Source organism: Ceratotherium simum, chromosome 14 (genome assembly GCF_057802395.1).
Source record: "Ceratotherium simum simum isolate JZ-2026a chromosome 14, ASM5780239v1, whole genome shotgun sequence".
Lineage (NCBI taxonomy): Eukaryota > Metazoa > Chordata > Mammalia > Perissodactyla > Rhinocerotidae > Ceratotherium > Ceratotherium simum.
Genome location: NC_141913.1, coordinates 5105455 through 5120121, shown reverse-complemented (window position 1 = coordinate 5120121; position 14667 = coordinate 5105455). Strand labels below are relative to the sequence as shown.

General features: G+C 34.6%; 1 protein-coding gene across 1 annotated transcript in view; it reads left to right on the top strand.

Moving 5' to 3' along the window:
* The first annotated feature begins 12355 nt into the window (after positions 1–12355).
* The window catches only part of PIEZO2 (piezo type mechanosensitive ion channel component 2), a 279368-nt gene continuing 277056 nt past the window's right edge, over positions 12356–14667 (top strand). Inside the window, exon 1 of the mRNA XM_087439398.1 lies at positions 12356–12477. The gene's annotated coding sequence lies outside the window, so the exon portion shown is untranslated. The remainder of the gene's footprint in view (positions 12478–14667) is intronic.

Genomic DNA, 14667 nt, shown 5'->3' with positions numbered 1-14667 from the left:
TTGATCTTTTCATTCATGATTGTTTCACTTTACCTCATGGAGTGTGGTTGTAATGGATGTGTGTAAGAATCATTTTCTCGTAATTCTAACATCTGGGAAATTTCAAGGTTGCCTTTTCTCTTGAGAATTTGTCAAATTTTCCTGGTGCTTTATATGTCAAGTAATTTGGGATTGTATCCTTGTCATTTTGAGTATTATGCTGTGAGACATTGGATCATGTTAAAATCCTCTAGAGAATGTTGATTTTTTTTTTCTTTGTTTCTTTGTTTTAGCAAGCAATCAGTCTGGTTGGTTTCACGTCACAAGCTTTGTCTCACTTTCCGTGGGTCGGGGTTCCAATGTCAGTTCAGTTCTCGAAACACCTGCTTTTTTATTTGATCTGCCCTGCACATGCACCACTCAGGGATCAGTCTGGGACTTGAGTGTTTCTTTATATCATAGTTCAGTTCTCAAAGTTCTTTCGGTCTGTTCCACACATGTGTAGTTGGAGGGTGAGACCACGACTCGTATTGGTTTTTAACAGAATTAGAGGATCCCCCCTTCTGGCACTCTTCTCACTAGGATTTCTCCTTTAATCTTTAGCTCTTGGGACCCCTTTCCCCAGTTCCTCTGATCAAAGAGATAGAATTGGAGGGAGGCAGGGACTTTAGATGCCTTAAGGGCAGCAGCAGCAGTGCAGCTTTGCAACTGGGACAGTCTTTGGAGTAGAAGAAAAAAAAGGTTTTGAAAGAGTATATATTTACGATGTTACATGCCAATAATTAATCCAGTCTTATTATTTTTTTAATAATTTTATTTATTTATTTATTTTCCCCCAAAGCCCCAGTAGATAGTTGTGTGTCATAGTTGCACATCCTTCTAGTTGCTGTATGTGGGACGCGGCCTCAGCATGGTCGGAGAAGCAGTGTGTCGGTGCGCACCCGAGATCCAAACCCGGGCCGCCAGCAGCGGAGCCGCGCACTTAACGGCTAAGCTGGTTAATTGGGGCCGGCCCAATCCAGTCTTATTATTAGTTAGCAGGAAGTTATGGGAATGGAGTAAGACATTACTAACGGCCTTTGGTGTTATTACTTAAGTTGGATTTAGTTTTTGTGTTGCATTTTATTTAGTTAAATGCATAATCATTTCCTATTCAGTTAGTTTGAAAGAATATATATACACACAATATATATACACAGTATATGTACGCACAATAAATGAAAACCAGAAGTTGGAATAAAAAATGTTTTGAGGGGCCTGCCTGGTGGCGTAGCAGTTAAGTTTGTGTGCTCTGCTTCAGTGGCCTGGGAAAGGCAGGTTCGGATCCCAGGTGTGGACCCATGCACTGCTCATCAAGCCATGCTGTGGCAGCATCCCCTATAAAATAGAGGAAGACAGGCACGGATGTTAGCCGAGGGCCCATCTTCCTCAGCAAAAAGAGGAGAATTGGCAACAGATGTTAGCTCAGGGCTAATCTTCCTCACACACACACACACAAAATTGTTTTGAATCCAAATGAGAACATCAGTGAAAATGGCAGAGTATGTAGCTTCAAGGGCTTTCCCTCCACAGAAACATAAAAATCAAGCAAAAACAGAATAAACTTTTTCAGAACCCTAGAAAACAGTCACAGATTTACAGCAACCAAAGAAATACTGAATCAAGAAAGAGGCAACTTAATGACAGGATAGCGTTTTGGCATTTTTACTTGCCTTTGCTCCATGCCCATCCCCAGCATGTTGGCAGTCTTGAAGACAGCAGCCAACATTTGCAGTGTGGAACCCTAGTCCCTGCTTCCAGAGGGAAGAGAGCAGACCTTATATTCAAAGAATTGTGTTCTACCATGTCTGCAGACTGCCTGAAAAGTTAATACAAGGCATGTGACTTGTTTCACCTAAATCGGAATTCACTCAGGGTAGATAAGGGCAGACATTCCTTAGAAACCTTATAAGACAAGTTAACAACTCATAGCTGTCTGTTGCAAAAGATTACAATTGAGGTAAACAATAGAGTGCTGAAAGCCTGAGAGGAAAAGCTAAGGAGAGAGTTTCTTTGGGAAATTATGGCATCCCAAAGTGCCCGTGTATACTGGGGAATTTAGAAAGTCATATGCATGCCCAGGGCAGGGTGCATACTCTGAAAAGATCTAAGCTTTCACCTCTATATGATCTCTGGGCTCAGTGCAAATAGGAAGTGCAGGCTAAGGCAGAGTTGTAAACAGTCTGCTCTCTCTTGGCCCCTGGCATTCAAAGAAGTCTATGTAAACACCAGTGGAAGACAACATAAAGGAATGGACTTGAGAGACCATGTGTGAAAAAAGATATAGATTTCATAAAAGTAGTTTAGAAAAGTCACTAAACAAACAGACAGCTACAGCCTACATTAATCAATGAAAACAAATTCTGAGGGGGAAGAATCTGATTTCCAGAGTTACCACATGATAATATGCAAAATGTCTAGTTTTCTGCATAAAATTATGAAACATGCAAAGTAACAAGAAAATATGGCCTATTCATAGAAGAAATTAACAGAAATTCTCCTTGAGGAAACACAAGCATTGAACTTACTAGACAAAGACTTTAAATTGCCCGTCTTGAATATGTTCAAATAGCTAAAGGAAGCCGTGGGAAAAGAGCTAAAGGAAATGAGAACAACTTCTCAACAAATACAGAAAATCAATAAAGAGATGGAAACTATAAAAGATAACTAAACAGAAATTCTGGAACTGAAGAGTACAATAACTGAAATGAAAAACTCACTAAAGGGTTTCAGTGGCAGATTTGAGCAGGCAGAAGAAGGAAGGAATGAATCTCAAGATGAGTCAATTGAAATTATCCAATCTCAGAGAGAATAGAAAAAAATGAAGAAAAATTAACAGAACCTAAGAGAATTCTGGGATGCTGTCAAGCATATCAAGACACATATAATGGGAGTCCCAGAAAGAGAGGAGAGAATGAAAGGGCCAGAAAGAATATTTGAAGAAACAGTGACCAAAAATCAACAAGTTTGAAAAAAGACATGAATCTACACATTTGAGAAGCTCAGTGACTTCCAAGAGGATAAAACAAAGAGATACACACTGAGACTCATTGTAATCAAATTGTCAAAAGACAAAGACAAAGAGAAAATCTTAAAAATAGCAAGAAAGAAGTGACTCACCACAATCAAGGGATCTTCAATAAGATTAGGACCAGAGCTCATGAGAAACTATGGAAACTAGAAGGGAGTGAGATGATACTTCTGAAACGCTGAAAGAAAAATTAAAAAAAAAAAAAACTGTTAACCAAGAATCTTATATCAGCAAATTTATCCTTCAAAAACAAAGGATAATTTAAGAAAATCCCAGATAAACAAAAGATAATTTTTCACTAGCCCTAGAAGAAATGCTAAAGAGAATACTTCAGGCTGAAATAAACAGACGTTAGACAATAACTCAAAGACATGTGAAGAAATAAAGAACTCCAATAAAGTTAACTGCAGGGTAAATATAAAATGCAATATTACTGTATCTTTGGCTCATTACTTCTCTTTTTATATCCTATATGATTTAAAAGGCAAATGCATAAAGTAATACTTATAAATCTGTGCTATTGGCACACAATGTAAAAAGATGTAAATTGTGGCAATAACTACATATAGAAGGAGGATGAAGCTGTGCAGAAGCAGAGTTTCTGTATGATATTGAAGCTAAGTTGGTATCAGTTCAAACTAGATTGTTATAAATTTAGTATATTAATCATAATCCCTATGGTAACTGCTAAAAAATATCTAAAAAGTACATACAAAAGAAAATGAGCAGGGAATCAAAATTTACCCTACCAAAAAATCAGGTAAACACAAAAGAAGGAAGTAGTGGAGGAAAAGAGGAACAAAAAAGGTATAAGACATACAGGAAAAAATAGCAAAATGACAGAAGTGTATCCTTATCAGTAATTATTTTGATATAAATGGATTAAACTCTCCAATGAAAGGCAAAGATCGTAGAATGGATAATAAAACATAATCCAATTATATGTTGTCCACAGGAGACTCACTTAAAATCCAAAGACAAAGTTGGTGCAAAGTAAAAGGATGGAAAAAGATATTCTATGCAAATAATAACAAAAAAGTGCTGAGGTGGCTGCATTAATATTAGACAAAGTCCCTTTAAGTCCAAAACTGTTACAAAGAAGGACATTATATATTGATAAAAGGTCAATTTGTCAAGAAGATATAACAATTATAAACATGTACTCATCAAACAACAGTGCCCCAAAATATATGAATCAAACATTGGCAGACCTGAAGAGACAAATAGACAGGTCTACAATAATAATTGGATACTTCAATAGCCCACTTTCAATACTGGAAAGAACATCTAGAATGTAGATTAATAAGGAAAAAGATGACTTGAACCAATACTACAAGCCCACTAAACCTAACAGATATATATGGATCACTCCACTCAGCAATACAAGAATGCATATTCTTTTCAAGTTTACATGGAATATGCTCCAGGATAGACCATATGTTAGGCCATAAAAAAATTCTTAAGAAATTTGAAAAGATTTAAATCATAAAGTGTGTCTTCTCAAACTACAATGGAATGAAGCTAAAAATTAATAACAGAAGGAAAAGTGGAAAATTTGCAGATACATGGAAATTAAACAATGCATTCTTAAACACCAGTGGGTCAAAGAGATAATTACAAGAGAAATTAGAGAATACATAGAGACAAATGGAAACAAAAACACAACATACCAAAACGTATTGGATGCAGTTAAAGCAGTTCTCAGAGGGAAATTTATGGCTGTAACAACTACACTAAAAATAAGAAGGATTTCAAATCAATAACCTAGATTTACACCTTTACGGAACTAGAAAAAGAAAGGCAAACTAAACCCAAACCTAGTAGAAGGAAGGAAGTAATAAATATTAGAGCAGAGCTAAATGAAACAGAGAATAGGAAGATAATAGAGAGAATCAACAAAACCAAAAGTTGGTTTTTTGAATAGATCAACAGAATTGACAAACCCTTAGTTAAACTCACAAATCAGAAAAGAGACAATGCAGATGGTAAAATCGGAAATGAAAGTGGGGACAGTACTGCCAACCTTACAGAATTAAAATAATTATATGTGAATACTAGGAACAAGGGTAGGCCAACAAATTAGATAACCTAAATGAAATGGAGAAATTTTTAGACACACACAAATTAACAAAACTGAAACAAAAGGAAATAGAAATATGAACACACCTATAGAAGTAAAGAATTGAATCAGTAATCAAAAACCTTTCAACAAAGAAAAGTCCTGTACCAGATGACTTCACTGATATATTATATCAAATAATTAAAGTTAACACCAATAGTTCTCACACTTCTTAAAAACAAAAAGAATAGGAAGGAACACTTCCTTACTCATTCTATGAGACCAGTATTACCCTGAAAACCAAGCCAAAGACAACACAAGAAAAAATAAAACCAACTACAGACCAGTATCCCTTATGAATATAGATGCAAAGATTCTCAATGAAATACTAGCAAACCGAATCGAACAGCATATTAAAAAGATTCTACACCATGACTAAGTGGGATTTATCCTAGCAGGCAAGGGTGGTTCAACATAAGAAAATTAATCAGTGTAAACACACTACGTGAATAAAATTCACCTTGCTTTCATGATAAAAGCACTCAGAAATCTAGGAATAGAAGGGAGCTTTCTCAACGTGATAAAAGCCACAGATGGAAAACCCAGAGCTAGCATCTTTCTCAATGGTAAGAAACTGAGAGCTTTCTCCTAAGATCAGGAACAAGACTAAGATGTCCACTGTTATGGGCTGAATTGCGTCCCCCCGAAATGCATGTGTTGAAGACTTAACCCCCAGTACCTCAGAATGCATTTGGAGATAGGACCTTTAAAGAAGTAATTAAGTTAAAATGAGGCCATTTGGGTGGGTATTAATCCATTCTGTCTGGTGATATAAAAAGAGGACATTTGGACACACAAAGAGACACCAGGGATGCACTCACACAGAGAAAGGACCATGTGAGGACACAGCCAGAAGGCAGCCATTCGTAAGCCAAGGAGACAAGCCTCAGAAGAAACCAAACCTGCTGACGTCTTAGTCTTGGATGTCTTGCATCTGCAACTGTGAGAGAATAAATTTCTGTTGTTTCAACCAGCCAGCTGTGGTACTTGGTTATGGCAGCCCTAGCAAACCGATACATCTTCTTTCACCACTGCTACTCAGTATTGTATAGCAAGTTCTGGCCTGAGAAATTAGGCAAGAAAGCAAATAAAAGACCACCAAATTGGAAAAGAAAAACTATCCCTAATTGCAGATGGCGTGTTTGTATATATAGAAAATCCCAAAAAATCCACAGTACTACTACTAGAGCTAGTAAACACATTCAGCAAAGTCGCAGGGTACCAGATTAACACACAAAAATCAGTTGTTTTTCTGTACACAGGCAAAGAACAATCTATAGAAGAAATTAGGAAAACAATTCCATTTATGGTAGCACCCCAAATAATAAAATTCGTAGAAATAAATTTAACCAAGGAGGTGAAAGACTTGTATACTGAAAATATTAAACATGCTGACAAAAATCAAAGAAGATCTTAAAAAATAGCAAGACATCCTGTGCTTATGGATTGGAAGATTTAATATTGTTAAGATGTCATTACTACTAAAAATGATTTATAGATGCAATGCAATCCCTATTAAAATTCTAATGACATTTTTTGCAGAAATAAAAAAGCTAATCTTCAAGTTTATATGAAATTACAAGGGATCCCAAACAGCCAAAACAGTATTGAAAAAGAAGAACAAAGTTGCAGCACTCATGCTTCCTGATTTTAATATTTTCTGCAAAGCTACAGTAATGAAAATAATGTGATAGTTCCATGAGGACAGAAATACAGACCAATAAAATAGAGTTGAGTGTCACCTCCAAAGATGATATGCAGATGGCCAACAAACATTTGAAAAGATGCTCAACATCATTAGTCATTGGGGAAATTCAAATCAAAACCACAAGATACCATTTGACACTCACTAGGATGACTATGATAATAATAAATAATAATTAAAAAAAACAGGAAATAACAAATGTTGGCAGAGATGTGGAGAAATTGGAACCCTTGTACATAGACAATAGAAATGTAAAATGGTACACCTGCTATGGAAAATAGTTTGGCTGCTCCTCAAAAAGCTAAACATATAATTACCATATGATCCAGCAATTCCACTCCTAGATATGTACATAAAATAATTGAAAAAAGGTACTCCAACAAATACATGTGCACACATGTTCACACCAGTACTATTCACAGTAGCCAAAAGGTGCACACAACCTAAATCTCCATGAGCAGGTGAATAGATGAATAAATGTTCATACATGCAATGGAATGAGTCAGCCATATAAAGAACGAAGTACTGACACAGGCTACAATATGGATGAACCTTGAGAACATTATGCTAAGTGAAAAGAAGCCAGACACAAAAGGCCACATATTGCATGATAACATTTAAATGAAATATCCATAGAGACAGAAAGCTGACTTGTGGTTGCCAGGGGTAAGGAGGAGGGGGAATGGAGAATAACTGCTTAATGGGTGCTTTTAGTGATGAATGTTTTGGAAGTAGATAGAGGCAAAGGTTGTGCAACATTGTAAATATACTAAATGCCACTGAATTTTTCACTTTAAAACAGTTAATTTTATGTTATGTGAATTTTACCTTGATTAAATATATCTATGTAAATATATATTAGAATATCTCCAATATGTATCCATCCCTTTGCACTCAGGAAATGTTACTATAGGGAGTACTTGACAAGCAAAACTTAATAATTTGTATAACATAATTATACATTATTTGACTGATCTTGAGAAAATTCTATCTGTGTGTTAGGATTAGTTGTCCCCAATGAAAGCAATAAAAACTACAGTAGGATTGAGAACAAATCAAAAGACTAATTCCCTTGCTTTCTGCTTCCATTTATTTTAAACTTTTCGTTTTCTTAAAAGGCTAATAAAATTCAGTTTCATTAAGCTACGTTTTTATTTAAGTGACTGACCACGTGCCAAACTATATTATGTCAAGTTAGGAAAATATAAAGAAAATGCATTATAGAATGAAATACACATTTAAATTATATTTTTCTTTATGTTTATGACACGTTAGACTTCTAGGCTTCATTTCTTATGGCAATGACATGTTTTTCCTGAGGGCATTTTATGGGCTCCTCTGCTCTCAGTCCATGTGAGCCGCGCGCACACTGAGGCTTTCGAGTCACCATTAGAAACGCAAAGATAAATACCCTGAGCTCAGAGCCTGGGGAGAGTTACCACGGCGATGGACTGGGGTGGTTAACACAGTGTTGAAAAGGGTCAGAAATGAGATGTGTGGTTTCTCATGATACGGCTTGGCTTCACAGCTAAATATTGCACAGATTTTAATGGTAATTTCCCTTGGGCTACTGAGAAATCACTCTCTCCGGTATGGGTTTGTTGAATGTAGACCCGAGAGACATTCAATTTATGGTATCTCAATATTTTAGGTGAACTTTTCAGTTTTCTTTCCTGACACCAGGTTAGTAATCAAGTCATTTAGAGTATGTAAAGCAGTTTTCTTACCACTAAAGTAGGATTTTATGTCAAAATGAGATAATGTAACTTCTAGTTAGATCTTAAAAATCAGTGTGTTTACACATGTATATTTGAATATAAAATTATACATATATACGTATATTGCTTATATTTATCATTATGTAAATACCAATATAAAATATATTTATAAATACATAAATTCGTAAATATATCATATGTTTATCATGTATATTGCTTATATTTATCATTATGTAAATACCAATTAAAAATATATTTATAAATACATAAATTCGTAAGTATATCATATGTTTATCATGTATATATTTGTCATATAAGTTAATTTTATTTATATATAAAATTTTAGAATTTCAAAGGCCTGGGAACTTGTCTAATCAGTTCCCCAAAGTTGGCAGACCAAGGACCAGAGTGTTGGTCATCTAGTCCAATATTTATCTAGTGCCCCCCATCTCTGGGTGAAGAGAGTTGAAACAATTTACTCTTCAATTCACCGAATAGTTTTATTATAGGATTAGCCAAAGAGCTTCTCTTGTTTTATTGATTTACTCTTGTTCATACTCAATTCTCATTCCCATTTTCTACCTCCTCATATGTATCAAACACACATGTTAAATACACATAAACATATTTGTTAAACATATATGTCATTTTATCCACATCTGTGTTCTTAATTTATCTGCATTATGCTGTGCCATGTGTCTCATGTTGTTTCTTGCTATTTTTAACCTGTGTTTTTAAGACCCAGCTATGTTGTTCCATATTCTTCTACCTTAACGCACCTAATGGTGCAAATATTTCAAGACTCACATTCACCACATTGTAACATAGCCATCCCTTCAGTGGTGGAAAATTAGAATATCTCCAATTCTCTGCTACTACAGACAATGATGTGATGAATGTCGTTACTCAAGTCCCCATGTAGGCCTGTTGCAAACATTTCTCTGGAGGTTATAACTCAGAGTGTGATTACTAAGTCAGAGAATTTCGGCCTCCTTAAGTACTGACCACCAGAAAGGCTCTACCAATTTCACACTACTACGAAAACATTGTTTCCCTTCACAAAAACTCAATATTTTGAATTTTTATAACTTTTGCTAGTATGATGGGTCTAAAATGTTAGCTCATTTCTGTTATAATTTCTCTACTGATGGCTTTAGCTTCTCTGTATAAACGTGTTGTCCACTCAGGTTTTCCCTTGTAAGATGCTTGTTTAGACATTTTGTCCACTTCTTGGTTGACCTGCTTTCTTCTTGTTGATATGTAGCCATTCTTTATCTATTCTAAATGTTAATCTCATGTACATCTTAGATGTCTCAACTAATCATCTGTCTGTGAATTTTATTTATAGTGGCATTTGTTGAATCTTCAATTTTAATGCAGTCAAATTCATCTTTTTTTGTCTTATAGTTTATGTTTTGGGGCCTTGTTTTAGAAGGCAATCCCCACAGCAAAGGCATCAAGTTATTATCCCGTATTTTCACCTATTAACTTTAGAATTTTATCTTCCACATTTAGGTCTTTATTCAGCTAGAGGTCACCTTTGTGGCAGGGATCCAACATTATTTTTGTCTGTATTTATTGAGTCGGTTTTTATCTGCTAGATAGCCTATCCTTTTCCTCCTGACCTGTGGGGTCAAGTTTGACATTTATCAAGTTTATATAAATAAGTTGATTTCTTCTGAGCTCTGTATGGTATTCCATTTAACTTTTTTTTCTCTCCATAAGGAATCTTAAGTTTCTGTTTGTTTTATTTTAACTCATGGGTTTATAGGATATCTTAATGTCTGCTAGGACATGCAAACCTCACCCACTCGATCTTTTTCAAAATTTCAAAATTGACCTGGCAATTCATAGACTTCTTTCTTCCAAACATATTTCTAAAATAAGTTTGTTGAATTCCTCAAAAAATCTTTTTATATATATTTTGAAATATGTTTGTTGAAGATCTGAAAGTTCCTACTGGTATTTTATTCAAGTTGCATTGAATTTGTAGACTAAATTTTGGAAAAATTGTCATTTTATCATATTAAGTCGTCTCATTCATGAATGTGGCATATCCCTTCATTTATTCAGGTCTTGTTATTTGTTTTTCTGTTGAGTTTTATAATTTTGTCCATAAAGATCTTGTGCATTTTTTGTTTAGGTTAGTTCTTAGATACAGTAATCAGTCAAGGTTCAACGTGTAGGAGATTATATATATCCATTATATATATCTCTGTATATGATTTATTACAAGGAATTGGCTTGCACCATTGATTATGCAAGCCAGCTGAGAAAGTCCAAGATCCATGGGGTAGGCTGTCAGGAAGGGCAGGTCCTGGTCACGGGCAAGCTGGAGCTCATGGGCACCGGCTGAAGCTGCTGTCCACAGGGGCAGCTTTTCCTTGCTTTTTCTCTCTCCTCCTTCCCTCTCAGCCTGGTTTTCAGGCCTTCCAGCTGATTGAATCAGGCCTGCCCGGATTATCAAGGATGATATCCTTACTTGAAGTCAGTTGGCAGTGGACTTCAATCACTTCTGTAAACTCACAAAAACATCCAAATTAGTGTTGGATTAAATAACCGAGGACTGTAGCCTAGCCAAACTGAAACACTGGCAAAACTATTACAATATGGTTTTGGTTGCTAATTTAAGTGGTATCTTATTTTCCATTTGATTGTTGCTAATGTAGAGGAGCTATATTGACTTTTGTAAGATGATACTGTACCTGAATCGTTTTCTTGTATTTATTCTAATAGTTGGTCTATGGATTCAGTTTCACTTTCTACATTGATGATAATATCATCTGTAAATAATTCCATTCGATCATATTATCTGCAAATAATTCTAGGTATTACAACTCTTCATTCTTTTTCTTATCTTATGACATTGGCCAGGACTCCCAGTGATATGTTAAGTGGCAAAGGTATCAAGTGTCCTTGATCATTCTCTGACATTAACGGGGCTGTGTCTAAAAGTCCACCACAAACAGGATGTTTGCTTTAGTTATGGTATAAATCCTTTATCATAGTAAGAATATTTCCTTCTATTCCTAGTTTTCTGAGTGTTGTTTTCTTTAATCATAAACAGATTTTGAACTTTATGAGATGCTTCTCCTGTATCCATTGAGAAAATCATGATATCAGCCCACTACTGTGTGACTTACACTTATAGATTTATTAATAGTAAACCAAACGTGTTTTTTTGCAATAAACCCTAGTTTATTATGGTGTATTATATTTTTACTATGCTATTTCAGTTGGTTAGCAATTATCTTTTTTAATAATTTGTGTCTATGTCCATAAGTAAAACAGGCTTATAATTTCCTTTTCTTTTCCAGCCTTATTTAATTTTGAAATTAAAATTACTCTAACTCCATAAAATGTTTTAGGCAACTGTCCTTCTTTTTCTACTCTTTGGAACTACTCTTATAAGATAGGGATTATCTGTGCCTTCAAATCTGGCAGAACTCCCTTATAAAATTTTCTGGGCCAGGCGCTATCTGTGGTTCCATTTTGTGGTAACATATTGTATGATGAATAGGGAAGCATCTTTCTTTTACAATGAATTTTTTATCAATGTTAATTGTATAATTTTACAAAGGTCATAAAATAGCTTTTAGCTTTAGACTAGTAAATAGGAGAGTAATTGTTATGTCATATACTTTGGAATCAGTCTACACAGTAAATTATGTAGAAACATGTTCCATGTGGAACTCTAGGAAGGTCAGAATGAGTGTGTCATCTGAAGTTCTCTCACAGTCTCTGCTCTTTGATCCCCTAGGACATACGGGACGGTTATTAAAGTCTCTGTGCTTCACCAGTCTTTCCTTCCTGTTGCTGCACATCATTTTTCACATCACGTTGGCTAGCCTTGAAGCTCAACACCGTATTGCACCTGGTTACAACTGTGAGTATTGTGATTTTTTTTTTCATATTAGGTATGTGCATAATAAAGCTATGTGTCATAACACTCATAGATATCTATGTAATAATTAACGTTATAAAATTCATGGCAATTTTTGGTCATTTGGCAGTCCAGTATACTATAAATACATACAAAGAAACTCTGCCATGGAGAATTGGGGAATGCAAGCAACTTAATTAATGAATCGTCAATATATATTAGGTCTTAGGCCCCTATCTGTATGGAAGACATTATCATTGGGCTTAATCTAAAAAAATCAAGATTTACATATAGTCTTTGGAGCTTACACTACTGCTAGTGAGACAAGACATGCACAATTTCCCACGTGACAAACTAGGGTACAGAAGTTGAATAACGTTATATGAGAGTGACCTCAATCCTATTCTGAAGCATAAAGTAAGATTTCATATGTCTTTATGGGAAAAATGTAATGATACACACAGTTTTTTTGTTTTTCAAATTGGGAGTTCTTTATAGCTATTTATAGGGAACTATTATGTCTTATACACATTATATTTTGAAGTTACAATCTGAAAAAGTCAACATGTGTGTGCTTTAGTATCATCTTTCTGAAAGTAACCGCCATCGGATAAATTCTAATTCAGTTTTTGTAGGATGTGTGATTGTCATTTGATAAAACAGAAGCATTTCAAATAGATAGAATACAGTGCACATGTTTTAGATTAAGCCTAAAGAAACCCTGAGATATTTGAAATGAAACATAATAACAGGTTTAAATTGTCAGTTTTTCTTTGAGGAACCCCTTTGTGGTTTTCAAATTTCCTGATCTTTCATAAGTACAAGCACAAATAATATGAAGTAAACCTACCCCTCCCTGTAAAATAAAAAGGGGATCAAAATTCTTCATGGATCAAAGAGTATTAACATAAATATAGTGAGAGATTCTTTAGTAAAATCCATATTCATAAATTATTCAGTATCCCTCACTGCATAACTTTTAGAGAGCTAAACTTTACAAAGCTAAAGTTAGTATTCATTTTGGCCACTTCATTGAGTTCAGAGTTCCTTGGCTAACAATGCTTATCAAAATGATTTTTGATTTAAAATCTATGATTTAAGATATGGTTATTGTTTTTTAAATTGAGATATAATTCATATACTATAAAATTCACCCATTTAAGGAAGATAATTCAGTGGTTTTTAGGTTGTGCAATCATCACCACTATCTAATTCTAGAACATTTTCATCACTCCAAAAAGAAACCCAGTACCCATGAAGAGTTACTCCCCATTTCCTCTCCACCCAACCCAAGCCAAACACTGATTTACTTTCTGCCTGTTCTGGAGATTTCATCTAAACAGAATCATATAATATGTGACCTTTTGTATTTGGCTTCTTTCACTTAACATAATGTTTTTGAGGTTCTCCCATGTTGTAGCATGTATCAGTACTGCATTCCTTTTCACAGCTGAATAATATTCCATTGTTAAGATAAGGTTTTAATGTTTTGTAAAAGTCACTTCGTTATTAAAAACTTGATAAAATACAGTGTTTAAATAATGGTACTTTAGTTGTGTTACAGTGATAAAGAGCATTTATTACATTTGGCCAGCTTCAAATCTTTTTGGACTTAGAAATGTTAGCAACAATATTTTATAGTGCTTCATAATCAAAAATCCTTTGGACATTTCTTCATAAGTCATTTCCAGGACCATAGGAAGTATTTTTGAGCCATAAGTGTTGTCTGAATGAAAAGCTATTTCATGAATAATGAGTTCTCCATCACTGGAAATATTTAATCATAGGATATATTACCATTCATCAGATTTTTTAAATTTGAGTTTATAAATATATATCATGCCTGTTGTTACAAATAATTTTAGGTGCTGAGTGATATTGTAGAAAGGACTGCACTTGAGGGTGTCTAGATTAGCAAGTGAAATTCATCATTTCTTCTGACCCAGAGAGTCTCAGCATTTCTATTTTTCTTCAAAATGATGATTTTCCATAGTTCTACAAAAGTCAAAATAAAAATGTAATATGAAATGTTAAAACAATGAATAAATAAATAAAACAATAAAATAATATGAAATGTTAAAACAATATTCCCTTTTCCACATTTATAAATGTATTTACTCTATGTATGGTCTCCCCTATAAGGTATAGACAGAGACAGACAGACAGACAGAAAGACATACCAACTTAACACAC